Consider the following 22,500-nt stretch of genomic DNA (forward strand, 5'->3'; position numbering starts at 1 on the left):
GGAGGGAGGGACGGAGGGACGGACAGAGGGACGGACAGAGGGAGGGACGGAGGGACGGACAGAGGGACGGACAGAGGGACGGAGGACTGAACTGTTTGGTTTCAGATGTGAATGAAAAAATCTGAAACTCTGCAACAGTTTTTGAGTCTGGCAGCTCCAGATGATTCTGTCTCGGTCCGGTCCTCAGTCTGGTCCTCAGACTGGTCCTCAGTCTGGTCCTCAGTCTGGTCCTCAGTCTGGTCCTCAGTCTGGTCCTCGGCCTGGTCCTCAGTCTGGTCCTCGGCCTGGTCCTCGGCCTGGTCCTCAGCCGGGTCCTCAGACTGGTCCTCAGTCTGGTCCTCAGTCTGGTCCTCGGCCTGGTCCTCAGACTGGTCCTCAGTCTGGTCCTCAGTCTGGTCCTCAGTCTGGTCCTCAGTCTGGTCCTCGGCCTGGTCCTCAGACTGGTCCTCAGTCTGGTCCTCAGTCTGGTCCTCGGCCTGGTCCTCAGACTGGTCCTCAGTCTGGTCCTCAGTCTGGTCCTCGGTCTGGTCCTCAGTCTGGTCCTCAGTCTGGTCCTCGGCCTGGTCCTCAGACTGGTCCTCAGTCTGGTCCTCGGCCTGGTCCTCAGTCTGGTCCTCGGCCTGGTCCTCAGTCTGGTCCTCGGCCTGGTCCTCAGTCTGGTCCTCGGCCTGGTCCTCAGTCTGGTCCTCAGTCTGGTCCTCAGTCTGGTCCTCGGCCTGGTCCTCAGTCTGGTCCTCAGACTGGTCCTCAGTCTGGTCCTCAGTCTGGTCCTCGGCCTGGTCCTCAGTCTGGTCCTCGGCCTGGTCCTCAGTCTGGTCCTCAGTCTGGTCCTCAGCCGGGTCCTCGGTCTGGTCCTCAGTCTGGTCCTCAGTCTGGTCCTCGGCCTGGTCCTCAGACTGGTCCTCAGTCTGGTCCTCAGCCGGGTCCTCGGTCTGGTCCTCAGTCCGGTCCTCAGTCCGGTCCTCGGTCTGGTCCTCGGTCTGGTCCTCAGTCCGGTCCTCGGCCCGGTCCTCGGTCTGGTCCTCCAGCAGGACGGAGACAGACCGTCCAGCCGGAGCAGCAGCTGCTGGACGGCGGTGGACCGCGGGACGGCGGCGGTCATCAGGGAGCGTGCAGTGGTAATCTGAGGCCGACCGTCCCACTGAGGCGGGGTGACAGGTTTGATTCCCAGGATTAGTCCCGGCAGCGCCGGGGGGTCAAAGGCCAGGTCGGGCCGGGAGGAGGACGAAGTCTCAGAGACTCGAACGACGCTCCGCCGTAACCAGAGCAGACCGCCGAGTCACCCGCACGCCGCGGGGGCGCCGGGTTTGAGCCCCGCGGACTGCACTGCCTGTAATTCCAGCAGGTGATTAAGCTCTGGAGCGCGGCCCCGCCCCGGCACGCCCTTTTAACCCCCCCCCCCCACGGAGGGCAGCCGGCGCTCACGTGAAGCAACCGCAGGAATGCGGCTTGGGGCAGGCGTGCACGTGAGCACGCACGGTATAAAACACAGGAACAAACCGCCGCCGCTCTGTTTGTGGGCCTCGCGGGACCACGAGGCTCTGCAGGAGCCACGGCGGCCGGTTATCGCCAACGCTCCGGAGCAACGTCTCTGATTCAGCCCCACATCCACACATATCTGTACAGGACACACACACACACACACACACACACACACACACACACACACACACACACACACACACACACACACACACACACACACACACACACACACACACACACACACACACCCTGCAGCTGGCGTGCGGTGGGCGGGGCCTCCACACCTGGACTCAGGGAGGACATCAGTCAATAAATCACAGGAACACTGCAGGGGCCGTCCTGAAGTCAGGTTCAGTTTCACTGAACCTTTAACAATGCTGGAGGCCAACAGGCTCCAACTACAGGCCGACTTCAGAAGAGCTGCAGGCTCCAGCTACAGGCCAGCTTCAGAGGAGCAGGAAACGGTGTTCTTCACTCTGTACCAGAGAAGCGACTGGAACCAGGACCAGGAGAACATGAACGGGGACTCAGGACACTCTGGACGCAGACATTGTGACTGTCCGTCTACTGAGCATGTGCAGGAGTGTTGGTGCGTGCGCGGTGTACGTGCGCGGTGTGCGTGCGCGGTGTACGTGCACATTAACAGTGCTTCAGAGAAGTTGTCCGTTTCCATGGAGACAGGTTTGGGGCATTTCAATAAGTTCCACTGGGAAAGCCACTTTCCAGAGGCAGCAGAACCGGAGAGCTGCAGAAGCTCCGGTTCTCCGCGTCGGGCCGCCGGAACATCTTCTTCCCTTTCTCTTTCTGGAGCTTCCTGCCGGACGCCGGAACAGGAAGTTCCTGTTCCGCGCTTCCTGCATCCTCCGGAGCTTTTTGTTTGGTCCTTTCCTCTGATCCGGCGCTCGGCGGCCCGGGGTCAGGCGTACTCCGTACCAGGAGCGCCGGAACCACCGGAACAGGAACGTCCTCTACTCTGCTCAGCTTTATCCAACGCCTCGCTCGGCCTCACAATGACGGCTACGTCACACGACGACCATCAAAGCTCCGAAGACGTCCGGATGGACCCGATCGCCGGACGACCCTTCCTGCCTCCGGACTCAGTTTCTCTGCAATCAGGACGAAGCGCTGCCGCCAACACCGGACGAGCGATCAGCGCTAAAAACAGACTCGTCAGACGAACGCTGGAAGAGCGGAGTCTGACTGCGGCCGGCGGCCCGGCGTGGAAACAGAAGAACCGGGAGGAAGAAACCACTCAGGAGACGATCTAATGCAGGACTGAATCCAGATTTCAGAGGGTTCCATGACAGAACCGAAAACCGTCCAGGAGGAGGAGGAGGAGGAGGAGGAGGATGGTGAAGAGGAGGAAGAGGAGCAGCTGTGATAGCGGCAGTGTTGGGAGGGAGCGGAGGATTGGTTTCTGCTCCAGACCCTCGCTGCACCCTGGACGCTCCGCCGGTGCCGCCGGCGGCGTTCAGCCATTCAGCCGCTCACCGGCGCCGACACGACGACCGAATGGAAGGTCTCACTTCCTTCAGAAGGCAAACTGCTGTCTCCAGTCCTGAAACCTGAACTCAGTCAGACTGACCCAAGAACCTCTCCTCAGTCCAGACCTCAGTCCAGACCTCACAGCTAAAAAGCTGTACATATGTGTGTGTGTGTGTGTGTGTGTGTATATATATATATATATATATATATACACACACACTTTTTTTTTTTTTTTTTACCTTTTGTGACATGTTGCTGTGAAAACTGCGCCAGCTAGCATCCATTTAACATCATTTACTCAACTTTGCCCAGAGAACAAAAACAAAGCTCATTTCATCAAATCGCTCAGAAACAGCAGAAATCAGCAGCTTGGACTTCATGAACCACCTCGCTCCCAGAAACCTCCACACTGACGATCCTGGTGTTCTGGTGTTGATCACTGGTGCTCTGCTCGCTCCCCAGCTAGCCCCCCAGCTAGCTGCTCAGTTAGCCCCCCAGCTAGCCCCCCTGCTAGCCCCCCAGCTAGACCCCCTGCTAGCTGTTCAGCTAGCCCCCCTGCTAGCCCCTCTGCTAGCCCCCCAGCTAGCCGCTCAGCGCTCCCGTGATGCTGGCGCCAGTTGAATTCTCCGTCAGGAGTCCAGAGGGAGCAGTGAGCCATTAGCATTAGCATTAGCATTAGCACGGCCTCGGCGAACAGACGCAGCAAGATTAGAAGACAAAACACCAAGACGCAGATCGTGAAGCAGCGTGAAAACTCATCAACCCTCCTCAGGACGGCGCTCAGAACACAGAAAGTGAAAGTTCCGTTTCTCTGCAGCGAGGTCAGCAGAACCAGCTGGAAACCGGCTTCATTGACAGAACACAGAAACCGCGGCAGCCGAGAAACGGGTCGGACTCAACGTGTCGACGAGCCAAAAACGGAAGCAAACGGACTCCAGGGTGAAAACGTGAGGAGAGGAGCCGAACAACCACACTACAGTCAGACTACAGCCGTTCAACAGCTGCTGGGAGGACCGGCTTCAGAGCCGAGAGGCAGCCATCTGAAAACGATGGAAGGAAACGAGCAAAGACTTCTTAAAAACTCTTATTTTAAAGAAAGGTCAGGGTTCAACGCTGTGCTAGCTTCGCCGAGCTGAGACCAGAGAGACTCCCGGTGAAGCCGTCGGACTGTTGGTCCAGCAAATGAAGATCATCCAACATCCAACTCCTCTGCTGAAGAACAAGCTTCACTGCTTCACCGGGGAGTCGGTCCGTTTCAGTTTCAGGCTTTCATCCCAGAATAACCTGAAACAGTCGTCACTGATCAGCTTCATCCAGAAGCAGCAAACCACAGAGGCTGCTGGGTATTTACCTGAATACAATCCAATAAATTACAGCCGTTCTCTAGAAGCTTCAATAAAATGCTTCTTCAACTCCACTTCCTTCTGATTTATTATTTCATCAGCAGGAAGTGGAGTTCTTCCTTCCTGACTTCCTGTTTGAGCAGGAAGCAGTGAGACAGAGGCTGAGTCAGGATCCGTCCCTTTAAGAACCTTACCTAACCCTCTGCTCATGCTGTGAAGCCCCGCCCCCTTCTATAGATAACGCCGTATACAGTCCGCCCCGCCCGGCAGAGACACACTGCTCCGCCGCGCCGTGCCGCTCGCCGCGTCCGGGACACGGTGTCCTGAGCGCGGCGCCGCAGCTCGCCGTCATTAATCCTCTCAGCTGTCAGATGAGGAGGGCGTCCGCCGCTCCGCCGCGAGCTCTGATGTGAGGCCGCATTGTCCCGGCGCACCGGCGGGCCCCGCGGACCCGCGCCCAGACACGGCCGGGTCGCGTCTCTCCAGGGACGCCCGCCGTCCCGCCGTCCAATCAGAGCCCAGATCTACCGCCGTGGAGGAGCTGCCAGCTCCGGGCGGCCGAGGCAGACCAGGAGCTCACCGACGGACGATTCACCGCAAAGTCAATGAGGCTGGTGGTGTGGGAGCGGACACCCGGCGGGACGGCGTCCTCGCTGGGACCACGTCAGGAGACGGACAGCGAGACAACCAGACACAAAACCTGAGTCACACCGCTGGTGGCGGCGAGGGGGAACCCGCTCCGCTTCCTGTGGGCGGAGCACCGCCCAGCGCCGGTCACCGGTACCGGCGGAGGAACGGAGCCTTCTGATTGGCTGAGCAGAGAAAACACGACTTCTCTGAGCGAACATGGACGAGTCGATCCGAGACACTGACGAGTGTGGCGTCCAAACTACAGTCAAACTACAGCCTAACTACAGCCTAACTACAGTCTAACTACTGACAAACTACAGTCAAACTACAGTCAAACTACAGCCTAACTACAGCCTAACTACAGTCTAACTACTGACAAACTACAGTCAAACTACAGTCAAACTACAGCCTAACTACAGTCAAACTACAGCCTAACTACAGCCTAACTACAGTCTAACTACTGACAAACTACAGTCAAACTACAGTCTAACTACAGCCTAACTACAGTCAAACTACAGTCAAACTACAGTCTAACTACTGACAAACTGCAGGGAAAACAGAAAAGCTACAATAAACTTGCAGCCAAACTACCATCAAACTAGTGAAAATATAGTGAAACTATAGTAAAACTACAGTGAAACTACAGTCAAACTAGAGTGAAAATATAGTGAAAATACAGTATAAACAAATACAATACAACTACAGTAAAACCATAGTGAAACTACAGTCAAACTAGTAAAACTACAATGACAATATAGCGAAACTAGACTGAAAATACAATAACACTACAGTCAAACTACAGCCAAACTAGTGAAAATATAGTGAAACTATAGCAAAACTACAATAAAACTACAGTCAAACTGCAGTGAAACTACACCGTGTCCGGGTGTAGTCACAATCAAAATGTGACTTTGAGAGAAACACTGTTCTGCTTCCAGAAACACAAACGTCACAGATTGACACAAAGACCAGGAATCAAACCAGTGATCGCTCACTGTGAGGGAGGAGTGCTGACCACTGCTGCCCTATGAACAACGTACAGTTCAGTGGTGACACACACACACACACACACACCGTGCTGAGCTCTCACACCTGCAGCAGCACACACTCCGGCTGTTTCCCGTGCGGCGGATCAGCGGTGTAATCCGGTTATCTCCGAGGTTCTCCACCGCCGCTGAACTTCTGGGAAATCGACCGTGAACGGACCCTTTTGATTTGGTTCCCGTGGTAACGGGAGCTAAATGACTCGCGCCGCGGCGCTCCGTCGAGCCAGACGGTCACATGACCTGCCGGGTCGGACTGGAGCCGAGGGTCCAGCCGCAGAGCGCCTTGCCGCCTCGCCGAGTCAGAGGGATTCATATCGCAGCGCCGCCGCCGCCGCCGAGCTGCCTCCAAACCGGACGATCCAAAGGAAAAACACTTCTCAGCGAGGACGAGACGCGCCGGAACGCTGCATAATTGATGGTTGAACATATGAGCTGCATGTTCTGACGGGATCGGGTTCTCCGGCAGGCGAGTCACGGAACACGAGGCTTTTGTTCAGGAGAACCGGAGCCGGACGGCGGATTGATCTGTGATCAAATCTGGTGAAGTGGCGGCGCTTTGAGAGACACGTTTATCTGACCGCCTGCAGCGGCACGCCGCAACCGTCTGCCAAGAACCAGATCACCACCGGATCACCAACCAAGAACCAGATCACCACCGGATCACCAACCAAGAACCAGATCACCACCAACCCACCAACCAAGAACCAGATCACCACCGGATCACCAACGCACCTACCATGAACCAGATCACCACCGGATCACCAACCAAGAACCACATCACCAACCCACCAACCAAGAACCAGATCACCAACCCACAACCAAGAACCAGATCAGCACCGGATCACCAACCAAGAACCACATCACCAACCCACCAACCAAGAACCAGATCACCAACCCACAACCAAGAACAAGATCACCACCAGATCACCAACCCACCTACCAAGAACCAGATCACCACCAGATCACCTACCCACCTACCATGAACCAGATCAGCACCGGATCACCAACCAAGAACCACATCACCAACCCACCAACCAAGAACCAGATCACCAACCCACAACCAAGAACAAAATCACCACCAGATCACCAACCAAGAACCAGATCACCACCAGATCATCAACCCATCTACCAAGAACCAGATCACCAGCCAAGGAACCAGATCAGCGGTGTGGGGCGGCAGGCGGAGCGGCAGGTGGAGCGGCAAGCGGAGCGGCAGGCGGAGCGGCCGGAGCGGCAGGCGGAGCGGCAGGCGGAGCGGCAGGCGGAGCGGCGGGCGGAGCGGCGGGGCGGCAGGCGGAGCGGCAGGTGGAGCGGCAGGCGGAGCGGCAGGCGGAGCGGCGGGCGGAGCGGCGGGCGGAGCGGCGGGGCGGCAGGCGGAGCGGCGGGCGGAGCGGCAGGCGGAGCGGCGGGCGGAGCGGCGGGCGGAGCGGCGGGGCGGCAGGCGGAGCGGCGGGCGGAGCGGCGGGCGGAGCGGCGGGCGGAGCGGCGGGCGGAGCGGCAGGCGGAGCGCTGCGCAGCAGAAAACCTCTCGGTGTTTCCAGTGAGCTGACAGGACAACGGCGCTCAGAGTCACTGGAAACGCAACTTTTTAAGGATGCTCCTGATCCACATCTTTCTCCAGACTGTCTGCTCCAGCTTCAGACCAGACCGCCACACTGCCAACAAGACACTCGCTTCACCTCCTACAGTACGCCTGGGGCCAGTCCCACATTACCCATAATGCCCCAGTCCTGAACAGAGGGCCGGACACCGGAGCACACGTTTCACAAGGCTCAACGGCACTGCGGCCAGCGGGGTGGTAGGGCCACTTCAGTTTGGCTCCTCAGGATTATTCCTGGTGTGTGTGTGTGTGTGTGTGTGTGTGTGTGTGTGTGTGTGTGTGTGTGTGTGTGCGTGCATCAGGAGCAATCTGCCTCTCTGAATCCAGCAATCGTAAAATTATTGGGCTGTAATTCTGCTGCATGACAGTGACAGCTGCTGAAACGAGACACATCCCACACACACACACACACACACACACACACACAGGGGAAGGCATCAAACCGCCAATCTAAACCAGACCTAATACAATGGACAAGCAGAGACGGATGAACCGAGTGTGTGTGTGTGTGTGTGTGTGTGTGTGTGTGTGTGTGTGTGTGGGGGGGGGGTTGGGGGGGCGGCGCTGCCAAACTCACTAAATCACTGGACTAATGTGCAGCAGACTTGTCATCTGAGCATCTCACACATGTAGCAGCGGGAGAGAAGAGAATGGATCCTACACACACCGGGCCGTGTGTGTGTGTGTGTGTGTGTGTGTGTGTGTGTGTGTGTGTGTGTGTGTGTGTGTGTGTGTGTGTGTGTGTGTGTGTGTGTGTGTGTGTGTGTGTGTGTGTGCGTTCTCGTATTTCTATCCTTGTTGGGGCCAAATGTCCCCACAAGGATAGCAAAACGTGAAACGACGTGCCTTGTGGGGACCTTTTTCCGGTCCTAAGTAGGAGAAACAGTGTTTTCTTGACCATGTTGTTGTTACTGAAAAAAGTAAAAGTGCAAAAACATTTCTTTAGGGTTAGGCTTTATTGTGGTGTGGGTTAGGGTTAGGGTAAGGGTCAGGGTTAGGGGCTAGACATGAATGGGAGTCAATGGAAGGTCCCCACAAGGATAGAAATACGAGACTGAGCGTGTGTGTGTGTGTGTGTGTGTGTACATCCCACCACATTAAAGAAGCAGAAGAAGAAGGCAGCCTGTCTGGAACAGATCTGAACGCTACACCACCCCAGAGCGTGCACGCTGACGAGCGTGCACGAGGCAGGGAGAGGGGAGGGTCGGCCAGAGGTGGGGGGGGGGGGCACTAACCCTAACCCTCCTACCCCTGAGACGGGCGCCAGTCAGGGAGGTTGGTAGTTTAACGCCAGCAGACCGTCTGCGAAGCGAGTCCAAGAGGCGAGGAAATGACAAACGGGGGGGCCATCACCGCCCCCCCCCCCCCCCCCACACCCCCATCACCCCCCCTCCCCCACAATCCCGCTCTCTTTTCCAACAACAGCCCCTCCCCCAGGTCAACATGTGGGGCAGCAGACGCGGAGCGGAGGGGCCCGGCTGAGCCGAGGCCTGGACCTGGTTTAGGACTGTTGGACTGGAGCCAAAATTCCTGAAGGAACAGAGTGGGGGGGGGGGGGGCTGAACCGCAGCATTAAAACTGGGAGGAGGGGCAGGAAGGGGGAGAGCAGGGGTATGAAACCTCTGTGTGTGTGTGTGTGTGTGTGTGTGTGTGTGTGTGTGTGTGTGTGTGTGTGTCTGTTCTGAGGACAGTCAGCGAGGTGAGGAGAAGCTGATGTCAGAGGTCAAAGGTCATGCCTGGCCACGTGTGAGGCTCCGCTCCTGGTATTTTCGGGTCACGGCGAGATGACAGTTCTCAAGCTGCGGCCCGCAGCCACATGAGAGGCCGCTGGAACTCCAGGAAGGAGGCAGGGACACCGGGGACACAGCTCTCAGCGTTTCCATGGAAACAAACACCGTTTTCAAAACATTCCCACGTGTCCCACCGTCGCTGACCGTTTTCAAACGGCAAACTTTTCTGTCGTCATGGAAACGGGGTCTGGAGGCAGGTTTTAAATTTCCAGCTTCAAAAGATTTGCATGTTCTTCCTGACTGAATAAAGAGGCTGCCAACATCTTCACTGGTTCTCCAAGGAACCACTGCTCCGCCGAGAACCGCCGAGAACCCCCCCCCCCGGTCCCCCCCCCCCGGTCCCCCCCCCCCCAGCAGGGAGAAGCTGGCGTTTCTCATTTTCACCTCGTTAAAGTTTTTACGGTTTCATCTGGACGGAGAACAGACGCCGTTCTACACGGACGTTCTGGAGTCGCTTCACCCGAGGAGAACCAGGAGAGCCGGTCCGGTCCTGCAGGTTCTGACACGGCCCACATGTCTGGAGGAAGACAGGAGCTCCAGGTCCCCACGGCAGAACCCGGAGAGCTGGATCCAGACCTGCTCTGGATCCAGACCTGCTCTAGCTCGAGGACGCTGTGAATCCTTCACTGCAGGGTTGGTTCCGAATTCGGAACTTTTATCGGTACCGACTGAATTCCGTCGGTTCTGCTGAGAACCGAGTCACGTAAAGTCAAACGGTTCCAGAACCGGGACAGAGCAACAGAACCAGAGCAGAGAAACAGAACCAGGTGTGGATGAGTCGGGCTGAAAACAGGGGCTCCAGCAGAGCAGAGACCTCCCTGCTCAAAGACTTTTGCGAACTGGGCCGCTGTCGGCGCTGAGGATGGACGACAGACGGAGCGGTTCTGACCCGACGGGGCCGTCCTGAGACCAGGCCTCTTTACCCAGACTTGATTAATGTGGTCCGGTTTGGGAACGCTTCCTTTCTGGGTCAAGGTTGGTTTCTTCACTTACTGGACTCAGACAGGAAACCATCTGTCTTTCACACCGCCTCACCCGGACCGGACCGACCCGGCCCGGCCCCGGACCGACCCGGCCCGGCCCGGCCCGGACCGACACTCGGCCTCAGCCAGAGGACGCAGGAGGCCACGGCACGGGAGAGGGAGAACATGCAAACCACTCAGCCTCCAGTTGCCAGAGCAGCGGGGAACACTGGAACCAGGGAGAACATGCAAACCCCAAACCTGCAGGTCCACAGAGCCGCCGGACACAGTCCTGCCCTGAAACCCTTGAGCAAAGGCCCCACCTGGCCTCCAGCAGGGAGTCAGACGGGGCTTCACTCCAGCTGTGGGAGTGTGTGTTAGGCCCCAAATGAAAGTCTCACACACACACACACACACACACACACACACACACACACACACACACACACACACACACACACACACACACACACACACACACACACACACACCCCTGGTTCCTGTACCTGCCGTTGGTTTCCAGGGATCCTTCGGCTCCCGGCTCACTGTTCAAACGGGAAGCGACCTGACGAGTGTGTTTGGCGCACTGATCCCCCCCCTCGCCCCCCCCCCCTCCTCCCCCTCCCCTCTTTTTTTCTTCCTCTTTATCAGCACCTTCTATTTATAGCACCTTGGCTGCAGCGGCGCGGCTCAGTACAGTATGTTCCATAAAACACAGGCCTGTCCTGAACACATCCCCGGGCTGCACACACACACGCACACACACACGCACACACACACACACACACGCACACACACACACACACACACACACACACAGTCAGACATAGTAAACACACTGCCGGGGCCCACATTGAGCCCGAGGCCTGCAGACCTGATTCCTGTTGGGACGGTTCTGTAGAGCAAACAGCTGCATGACGGTAACATGTAGAGACTTTATGAGGTCGGGAGTGTGTGTGTGTGTGTGTGTGTGTGTGTGTGTGTGTGTGTGTGTGTGTGTGTGTGTGTGTGTGTGTGTGTGTGTGTGGTGGTGGTGGGGGGGCGGGGCTACTGTACAGACGGCGAGCTGAAACAAGCTGAATGGACGCCTCTGTCTCCTCGTGGTGAGAACCAGGAAGTGTGGATCAGAGCGCTGCAGGGACCAGAACCCGCACTCAGAACCGGGACTGGAGGACTGGAGGAGGACCGGCGCTGCTGGTTCCAGGAAGTCCGACCAGACCAGACAGTTCAGAATCCATCGATCAGACAGTCTGTCTACAGGAAGACCAGAACGCAAGACTGAAATCCTCCCAGACGCCGGCTCCTCCAGGTGGCGCCGTTTGCACGGCGAGACGTTGGGTTTGTGTACGTTTCCACCTGCAGCGAGGAGGAACTCCTCCGGCACGCCGACGGCGCGAGGCGGGGTGGGCGGGGCTCCGGCCTCGGTCATGGAAACGCTCACAGCCAATCAGGCGTCAGGAACGCGCCGCCGGCCTTTTGTTTCGGCCTCTTTGTTTTCAACGCCTCGCCGCCGCTATCGGCCCTGCGAGCAGCGATAAGGAGGAGCGGCGCTGACTCAGCATGTTCCCTGTTCTCCAGCAGCGGGAGGAGCCTCCTATCAGGGTTACTGACGGGCCCCGCCCCCCCCCCCCCCCCCCGCCGATACGTTACTCATTAACCTGGAACCTTTTGTCCTCAGGCAGCCCGACGTCTCTTATCTAGAGAGCCACACAGCTGAGTCCAGACGAGAGGCGGCGAGGGACAGGAGGGTCCCGATGGGGGTCAAACTGAGGGGCAGGGCCCGGCTGAGGGTCCGCCCGGCACGCGGCAGCACCTGAACCCGGAATGCGGCGGACGGCGTCTCCACGCCACCGCCACAGATCTCTATCAGAGGAGCCTGCACCTGCTCACCGCTTCAACTGACGGAGCCTCAGGGTGGGGGCGGGTGGAGGGAGGGGGGGTGAGGGCGGGGCGGTGGTGGGGGGTGGGGTGGAGGGGGGGGGGTCGTGGTAAACAACAGGGTTATTATCTCGCTCCACCTCTGGATCAGACAGTTACAGCCCTTCAGTCCTTCAGCTTCTTCTATAAACGCAGCCTGAACGTCTGAGGGGGGGGGGGGGGGCAACACTGAGGACCAGAACCAGAACCAGGAGTTCTGTTTCTCCCTGTTTCCATGGAAACGTTTCTGCAAAAAGTTTTTTAAACTTGTTTTGAGTAAAAACGTCTCGTTCCACCGAAATAAAGACAGAAAAAACCGAGATAAATCCCCGAGATAAAACTGCTTTCCAGCCAGAAGGGACTTTTGTAAGATAACTTCTTTTAAATCAAGACATTTTCAGTCATTTCAAGGTAAAAGATTCTTAATTTACTCAAAACAAGTTTTAAAACCTGGACAGACTTGAGAGATCTGGAGGTTTTGCAGTGCGGCGTCTCCCAGCTCGTCGCCGTGGAAACCGACCCCTGAAACACAACAGCAGTGTCAGCACAGCGTCTAAATGCTGCCGGGTCTCTGAAGCACCACAACAACGCCAACCTGTCCAGGTCTGTCATTTTCAGACGGAATCGATCTGAAGCGACTGAGCTGCAAAAACAGACGGTAAAAACCGAGAGAAACTCAACCTGAAGGCGTCTGAGCACAGTTCCTCTGAACCGGCGGCGTTCTGGTTTGAATCAGAGGAAGACGAGCCGAGAGCCGTGAGCAGGGCCTGAAACGAGGACCGGCTGCCGGGAGTCCTGGGAGGCGGCGGCTCTCGCCCTGGAGACAGTCTCTGGTTAGAGCAGCCCAGTCACCCAAAAATGCAGCAGAGAAGAAGAAAACAAAGGAGGCAGAAAGCTTCTGCAGGCGGCGAAAAACCAGGAAGAGAAAAGGTGACTGAAGGCCGAGCGGCTTACCGGGAGGCTGGAGACGGCCCGACGGCAAGACGCTCCGGCAAGACGCTCCGAGAGCAGGAAGCAGAACACACAACACACAACACAGAACACACAACACACAACACACAACACACAACACAGAACACACAACACAGAACACAGAACACAGAACACAGAACACAGAACACAGAACACAGAACACACAACACACAACACACAACACAGAACACAGAACACAGAACACAGAACACACAACACACAACACACAACACAGAACACAACACAGAACACACAACACAGAACACAGAACACAGAACACAGAACACACAACACACAACACAGAACACACAACACACAACACACAACACAGAACACAGAACACAGAACACAGAACACACAACACACAACACAGAACACAGAACACAGAACACAGAACACACAACACAGAACACACAACACACAACACAGAACACACAACACACAACACACAACACACAACACAGAACACACAACACAGAACACACAACACAGAACACAGCGCCAGCCGGAGCAGCCGAGGGCTCGGCTAGCAGAGAGCGCTCTGCTAGCATGGGGCGCTCTGTTAGCATGGAGCGCTCTGTTAGCATGGAGCGCTCTGCTAGCATGGAGCGCTCTGTTAGCATGGAGCGCTCTGTTAGCATGGAGCGCTCTGTTAGCATGGAGCGCTCTGTTAGCATGGAGCGCTCTGTTAGCATGGGGTGCTCTGATAGCAGAGAGGGCTCTGTTAGCATGAAGCACTCTGCTAATGGAGAGGGCTCTGCTAGCATGACCCGCTTTGCTAGCATGGAGTGCTCTGCTAGCATGGAGTGCTCTGCTAGCATGGACCGCTCTGTTAGCATGGACCGCTCTGCTAGCACGGAGGTAACTGGGATTAAACCCCCTGGTAATTTAACCCCTGGCTCCTCCAGGTTCAGACGTTCATAGCTGAAAGTGAGATTATCTCTCTACCAGTGGCTGTTCAGGTTTATCCATTTGGTGTGTGTGTGTGTGTGTGTGTGTGTGTGTGTGTGTCTCTCAGAGTGATTCCCCTGGTGGCTGTGACAGATGGGCGGGGCCAGTTTGTTCTGTGGGATGTGTGTCGGTACAGTGAGTCTCTCTCTCTCTCTCTCTCTCTCTCTCTCGTCCAGCAGAAAAGCGTCTCCACAATCAAACCAAACCACCAACGTCCAGCGTCCACCCTGCGCACCAGGAGACATTCAGAGAGATGGTCATAACCAAGCTCTGCTCGCTGCAAAGACTGAACAGTTCCAGAACAAAGTGCCGCTGCCGCCGCGCCACCACCCACACCGCCGCCGCGCCACCACCCCCGCCGCCGCGCCACCACCCACACCGCCGCCGCCGCCGCCGGACGGTGTGCTTCGCTTCAACGAGACCAACCAGTCCGACTGATCGCTCTGCGTCAGTCCAGCTGCCCGAGTCGCTACGACGATCTGAGACACATCAAAACACTCATCAGCTCGCCTCCTGCAGGACGGACACCAACACACACCGCCTGGACAGGAAGTGTGTGTTCAGGAGCAGGAAGTGTGTGTTCAGCTTTAACCAGGTGCTGGAGGGTAGTGTGTTACCCCCCCCCCCCCCCCCCGGGCCCCCCCAGGCCCCCCCAGGCCTGGAGCAGGATCTGATATCCTCCCAGTTGAAATGGGACACTGTGTTCCAGCAGGGAGGAGTAACAGCCCCCCCCCCCCCCAGGTGTCACGGTAACGCTGGCCCCGCCCACTGCCGGGGCTCATTCAGTGCAGCAGCAGGGACACTGAGCGAAATGCCAGCCGACGGGGGGCGTGGCAGACAGAGGAAGCCCCTCCTACCTGGTGGTGCGGGGCCTTCAGCTGCAGGCGGCCTCCTTCCTCTTCATCCCGGCCTTCATCTCAGCACAGAGCAGGAAGTCTGGAGACACAGGAGAGCCAGTGTGAAAACAGGCACCGGCTCCAGACGGCGAGGAAGCCACATGGCTGCATGCAGGTGCGGCGGGGGCGGAGCCTCAGAGTCCAGCAGGGGAGAGTCCCCGGGAGGCGCCGGGTTCCTCGTCTGAGGAGCGGCGTCAGAGTTCATGTGACCGGCTTTCCTAACAGGCTTATCCGTCTAATCCTGCCGCCGAATGAAGAGTCTAACTTCAGAGAGTCAGCGGGAGGCGGGAGGCGGAGCCTGAAGCTTCCTCCGCTCCCGAGACGCCGGCAGGACGAGTCCCCGTCCGCCGCCGCCGCCGCCGAGCAGGTATTCCCCTAATGGTCTGTTTGGCTGCGGCTCCGCCTTGTCTTCAGGACGGATTACAGCAAATAGGTCAACATGCAGATCAGCAGCAGCTGAACTCAGGATCTGTTGTCATGGCAACCGTCAGCCCAGACCAACGTCCCTCTCACCAAACCAGGAAACTCCGCTAAACTACTTCCTGCCTTCCGTCTTTCCAGGCAGGTCGAAGCGACACACCTGGAAATCCTCCAAGTGTGTTTTACTGAGCATCCAGAGGCCCAGCGCCAGACCGCCAGGGGCCGGACCGCCAGGAGCCGGACTGCCAGGGGCCGGACCGCCAGGGGCCGGACTGCCAGGGGCCGGACCGCCAGGGGCCGGACCGCCAGGAGCCGGACCGCCAGGGGCCGGACCGCCAGGAGCCGGACCGCCAGGAGGCGGACCGCTAGGAGCCGGACCGCCAGGAGCCGGACCGCCAGGGGCCGGACCGCCAGGAGCCGGACCGCCAGGGGCCGGACCGCCAGGGGCCGGACCGCCAGGAGCCGGACCGCCAGGGGCCGGACCGCCAGGAGCCGGACTGCCAGGGGCCGGACCGCCAGGGGCCGGACTGCCAGGGGCCGGACCGCCAGGGGCCGGACCGCCAGGAGCCGGACCGCCAGGAGCCGGACCGCCAGGAGGCGGACCGCCAGGAGCCGGACCGCCAGGAGCCGGACCGCCAGGGGCCGGACCGCCAGGAGCCGGACCGCCAGGAGCCAGACCGCCAGGGGCCGGACTGAAAGGAGCCGGACTGAAAGGAGCCGGACCGAAAGGAGCCGGACCGCCTGGAGCCGGACCGCCTGGAGGTGCAGTGCCGGACCGCCAGGAGCTGGACCGCCAGGAGCCGGACTGCCCGGAGGTGCAGTGCCGGACCGCCCAGACGCCGCCTGGACGCCGCCGATGAAGTGATCTGGCGGTGGCAAAATGAATCAAGTTCCCGTCTACGTCCGGCCGGCAGCGCTCAGATTAACGCCTCGGTCACAAACCGGATCGATCAACGGATTCGTCCCATATTCCAGGAGAACAGTGGGGCGGGGCAGTTTCCAAATTTTGATACCGTCATACCGCCTCCACATTTTACCGTGACGGATTAAAAAATTATAACTCAAGAATCAGACAGCGTCACCAAACTGCTGGCTGGCCCCGACACCGTCCAGAACTGAAAACCAAACACTGGTCACGAAACAACAACACAATGTGCACAATATTAACAACTTTTATTAGCAACAGTTGTTGCAAATACAGTTAAACTAACCCGACCGTCCACAGCGGTTTTTGAGCAGAGTGCGCCGCGCACACATCAATTACACGTGACAAACTGCCTGGTCAGCACGCCGCTCTCCCTTCGCTTAGCTCAAACCCGAAATACTGCCGGTCCGCTGCAGTCCTGGTCTGCTTTGGGACCGGGTCTCTCTCTCTCTCTCTCTCTCTCTCTCTCTCTCCCCCACATATAAGTGCTGCTGGACAAAGAATCATTTTTAGGCATCGAATAAATTATATTTTATACTTGATCCTTATCTTCTATATAACTCCATTGCATTTTTTTTCAACGACGGTACTGAAACTGACACCGTTGCTTTTGAAAGACGCCGCCGGTATCCTGATTACTTTATTAACGCCCAGCCCTAGAGAACAGACGCCAGAAACAGAAGAGAAGAACCCGGAGCAGGACTGGAGGAGAACCTGGAGCAGGACTGGAGGAGAACCTGGAGCAGGACTGGAGGAGAACCTGGAGCAGGACTGGAGGAGAACCTGGAGCAGGACTGGAGGAGAACCTGGAGCAGGACCGGAGGAGAACCTGGAGCAGGACCGGAGGAGAACCTGGAGCAGGACTGGAGGAGAACCTGGAGCAGGACTGGAGGAGAACCTGGAGCAGGACTGGAGGACGGAGCCTGGTTCTCCTGCAGACCTGCTAACAGCCTGAAGCTTGAAGCTATTTAACCCCCCCCCCCCCCCCCGTAATCACAGTTGATGGCCTGTTCAGGCACGTTCATTAATGGCTGTGTCTGAGGAGGGGGGGTTGGGGGAACAGCGGGCGCTCTGAAGCTCCGCCCCCTTTAGGTCGGCTCTGTGGAGGATTTGAAAGCTGCAGAAACTCGTCTCCAGCCCTCAGCTGGAGTTAGCTCAGCTAGCTTAGCCTCTGCTGTGCAGTTAGCTCAGCTAGCTTAGCCTCTGCTGTGCAGTTAGCTCAGCTAGCTTAGCCTCTGCTGTGCAGTTAGCTCAGCTAGCTTAGCCTCTGCTGTGCAGTTAGCTCAGCTAGCTTAGCCTCTGCTGTGCAGTTAGCTCAGCTAGCTTAGCCTGTGCAGTGCAGTTAGCTCAGCTAGCTTAGCCTGTGCAGTGCAGTTAGCTCAGCTAGCTTAGCCTCTGCTGTGCAGTTAGCTCAGCTAGCTTAGCCTGTGCAGTGCAGTTAGCTCAGCTAGCTTAGCCTGTGCAGTGCAGTTAGCTCAGCTAGCTTAGCCTCTGCTGTACAGTTAGCTCAGCTAGCTTAGCCTCTGCTGTGCAGTTAGCTCAGCTAGCTTAGCCTCTGCAGTGCAGTTAGCTCAGCTAGCTTAGCCTGTGCAGTGCAGTTAGCTCAGCTAGCTTAGCCTCTGCTGTGCAGTTAGCTCAGCTAGCTTAGCCTCTGCAGTGCAGTTAGCTCAGCTAGCTTAGCCTCTGCAGTGCAGTTAGCTCAGCTAGCTTAGCCTCTGCAGTGCAGTTAGCTCAGCTAGCTTAGCCTCTGCAGTGCAGTTAGCTCAGCTAGCTTAGCCTCTGCAGTGCAGTTAGCTCAGCTAGCTTAGCCTCTGCAGTGCAGTTAGCTCAGCTAGCTTAGCCTCTGCAGTGCAGTTAGCTCAGCTAGCTTAGCCTCAGGCTAACCAGAGCTTGGATCCCACGGTGGGAAGTCAACAGATCCAGATTCTCGATACATGCAGGGTCAGATGTGTTTATTGATCCGGGAGCCGTCCAAACCGCTTCGGGACCCAGAAGTGGGCCGCGGGCCAGAGGTTTGGTGTCCATCGTGTGGAGCATTCATCATCCTGGCAGCAGGTGACGGTTCTACAAAACCCACTGATTAATTCCTCTCCTCCCTCGCCACCTGGGGCTCCTCGGCGCCGTTCGGCACGCCGTGGCCGAGGCTGAGCCTGGCGACCCGGCGATCCGCTCCACCTGGACCCCCACCAGGTCCAGGTCCAGGTCCAGGTCCAGAACCAGGACCAGGACCAGGACCAGTGTTTCACGGCCAGCCTGCCGACACGGCGGCTCCGGTCATGTGACAGGCTCTTCACGGCGGACGGGGCGGACTGTAACCACGCCGGTCGGTCCTGGAGGCCGACCCCCCGGCGGACACAGAGCCTCTTCATCCCGGACCACCGGGACTCCAGAGAGCCTCTCGGGCAGCGGGGAGGAACCGTCACATGTTCTCTGTAACACCAGCGCCAGACGTCCGGGGAATTCCCGTCTTTCCCCCGAAGCCAGGCGGAGACGCAGCGGCACGAAGTCAACATGTCTGAAAACGCCAGTCTCCAAACGGCGAGACGAGTCTCCAGGAAACCACGCAGAACTCCCGCTTCAGCTTCTATACTTTCATAATCCTCCCCGATTCCATCTGCTTCAGTCTCTGACTCGACCTGCTGTCTGGGAGGCAGGAGGACGTTCCAGCTTCAGGGAGTAGAGTCTTCTAAGAAATAGACTTGGTGACAGATGAGACCCTCCAGAAAAACGCGAGCAAAAATTCATCCCAGATGAAGCGAGATAAAATGCTTGATTATGCAAATAAATATGAAGGGTTTTATGCTATTTTATGCGGTAAAATTGCGGACAGTTGTGAAGTCACACACACACACACACACACACACACACACACACACACACACACACACACACACACCTCCATCACATTCATTTTTATATTAGTTTGTTATTTATCTTAAATTGTTACTCACCAATGCTCACAAATGGAACACACACAGTGTGTGTGATCCATTGCTAAAACCTGTGATAAAACGATCAACACGGTGTTTCAAATGAACTGGTGTCCTTGCTAACTGGTGACTGACTTCCTTTAGCACTTCCTGCTGCTGCTGCTAGAGGCGGATGTTGAAATCAGACTCATTAAAGGTCTGAACGGCTTTTTGTCTGGTTTTAAACATTTATCAGCAACAAGGGACGAGAAACAAACCCAGTCGCCAGTTAATAAGGAAACCAGTTCTTCCAAAACCCCGGCTCCTCTCCGGGTTCTGGACACTTCTCCTGCGCTAGCTAGCTGCTGCGTTCAGGTGACTGGAGTGAGCAGCGGAAAACTGAAACTCTGTCATTCACATGAAGGCAGCGGAGACAGCTGGACTCAGGAGACACTCAGGAGACACTCAGGAGACACTCAGGAGACACTCAGGAGACAGGTGAAGGAAGCGTGGACTATTTGCACAAAGGAGCGTCTCTCAGACAGCTGTGATCCGGCTCTCATCGTTCACTGAAAAGAGCCGTTCAAACGAACGACTCGTTCATTGAACGTCACAGCGCTACAAGCGAGAACATTTATCCTTTTTTTTCGCGGTAAATGTGAGATTATTGCAGGAATTATGCGCCCTTTTGGAAAATATGTGGCCCCCGCATAATCAGCGGTAAAAGGGTGATTTATACGTGAATTCATGTGATCGTATAATCATGTTTTTCTGAAGGGTCGAACATATCATGATACTACGTCACAGAATTCTCGCATCGATTCAAAATATGTCCATAATATGGACGTATTTTATCAAGTGTTAATGATGTATTTTTCAGGTAAAAATCCACTGCAGCGTCCTTTGGGGCGCTGCACTTTCACTCCTGGCCACTAGTTGGCAGCAAACCACACAGGCGCTTTGCAGAGCCGCCAGTCCGCCAGAGCGAGAACAGCGTGTGGAGCGCTGTCCCGGCGTCCTCGCTCTGTGGTCTGGCCTGTTCAGTTCACACAGCGGTGTCCCGCCGAGGAGGACCCGGGAGACGCTCCGAGGAGGACCCGGGAGACGCTCCGAGGAGGACCCGGGAGACGCTCCGAGGAGGACCCGGGAGACGCTCCGAGGAGTGCCGCTAAAGCGCGGTGGACTTTACCACCAGGACGGAGGGACGACAGGAGCCACGATGTTTGCAAAACGTGCTTCACAAAAGTCAAAAACAGCGGAGACACCAGCAACACACATGCATTAGAGCAGGACGTCCCCATGCAGGACAGCCTGAGGCCCCGGACAGCAGTGAGGGACAGACTGCGTCCCCCGGGAGTGTGAGGGAGCGTTCTGCTGGTCCTCCTCCCTGCTGCTACCAGACCCAACACACACACTCTACACACTCCGTCCTGGAGCCAAACCAGGCCCAACACACACCACACACTCTCCTAAATGACACTCGTGTGTAGATATCGTCTTGTGTATACATGTCTTTTCATGTTTCTCACATTTTTCTAGATATGTACACACAGGTATTTTCTACATTGGACATGTGTGTCTGTCCTATATCTATATTTAAACTATATGTAACTCATATCTGTTAATATTATAGTGTACATATGTGTCTGTCTTCAATGTATATGTAAATTATATTCCATTTATATCTGTTAGTGTATATCTTAATTATAAAGCTGTCTTGATTTATATGTTAATTATATTTCCTTCATGTCTGCTCGTGCATATCTGTTATTTATTATATCTATCCCAAGTTTATATTTGATTTTTCTATGTATGTTGGGCTTTGTGAATTCTCATGTTTCGCATTTCTTTTCTCTGTGCTGCTTCACATTTCCCCCTGTGGGACAAATAAAGGACTTTCAGTTCAATCCAGTTCAAGGTTCGACAATGATTCACTTTATTTTCTCAAAACATTATTGTGCTGAGATGTGGGGAAGCACCTATAAAAGCTCAACATTGCAAATCTCGCTTTTGCAAAAGAAGGCCATAAGAATAATCCATAAAGCTGGTTATTTTGACCATACAAATAAATTGTTTTTTAAACCCAAAACTCTAAAGTTCAAGGACATTGTAGAATCTCAAACAGCTCAACTCATGTGTAGAGCACAGCAAAACTCCTTGCCAGTAAACATTCAAAAGCACTTTCATCATCCACATAATGTTTATCATCTCAGAGACATTGGTTGCAAATTTGTTATTCCCGAACACAGATCAACAATGAAAAGCTTTTGTCTCCGTTTCAGGTGTAAAACTTTGGAACAACTTGAGTCCAGATCTGAAAAAATGTTCAAGCGTGAAGATATTTAAGAAAAAAATAAAAGAATCGATACTGAAGGATTACGATCTTAATGAAATCAACTCATTTGAAGATGTTTTGTCTTTTGAATTTATGATACGTTACTGATCTGACACAGGAAACTGATAATGATAGTTTCAGTTGGGAGAGGGGGAGGGATTAAATAAGCTCTGCTTCTTCCCACTCAGACATGTCGGATGGCGTCTGTGTTCTCCATGTGTGGTATAATTTGTTTGGATTGATGTCTGCTTTACAAAGTCGCTATTTAGATGACTTTTCAATTTTGAATTATGGTTTGCATGTTTGAAACAAACTAATTAATTAATTAATTAATTCATTCATTCATTCATTATTGAAGGTGTATTTATCCTTTATTTTTATTCCCTGTTCAAATGAAAAAACAGCCTCCAAGTTGTTTGCTGTTAAATCCAGCTGTCTGGATGCTGCTGCTGCGTCTGGGATGAATAAAATGTGTTTCATACAAGTTTTCTGAAGTAGTACTAGTTTACAAAGTATCTGTTCCTAAAGTATGGAAACAGTCGTCATAAACACTGGTATCGGGACGTACCGGGACGTATGGGGACGCATCGGGACGTACCGGGACGTATGGGGACGTATCGGGACGTACCGGGACGTATGGGGACGTATCGGGACGTACCGGGACGTATGGGGACGTACCGGGACGTATGGGGACGTACCGGGACGTACCGGGACGTCGGGACCGTGATGGGAATCGTATCGCCAGATACTAGACGACACGCCGCTGTCAGACGGCTCTCCCACTGAAGGGTCAACTGAGGAGACGTGCGTCGCGTGGCGGAGGCCAGACGTTCC

The 22,500-nt window shown here is 55.7% G+C and overlaps 1 long non-coding RNA gene across 1 annotated transcript in view; it reads right to left on the bottom strand.

Moving 5' to 3' along the window:
- Window positions 1-22,500, bottom strand: part of LOC115393831 (uncharacterized) — a 68,911-nt gene that overhangs the window by 29,326 nt on the left and 17,085 nt on the right. Inside the window, exon 2 of the long non-coding RNA XR_003931973.1 lies at window positions 15,039-15,117. This is a non-coding gene — a long non-coding RNA (uncharacterized LOC115393831). The remainder of the gene's footprint in view (window positions 1-15,038; window positions 15,118-22,500) is intronic.

This window comes from Salarias fasciatus, chromosome 8, assembly GCF_902148845.1.
Source record: "Salarias fasciatus chromosome 8, fSalaFa1.1, whole genome shotgun sequence".
In the NCBI taxonomy this organism is placed as follows: Eukaryota; Metazoa; Chordata; class Actinopteri; order Blenniiformes; family Blenniidae; genus Salarias; species Salarias fasciatus.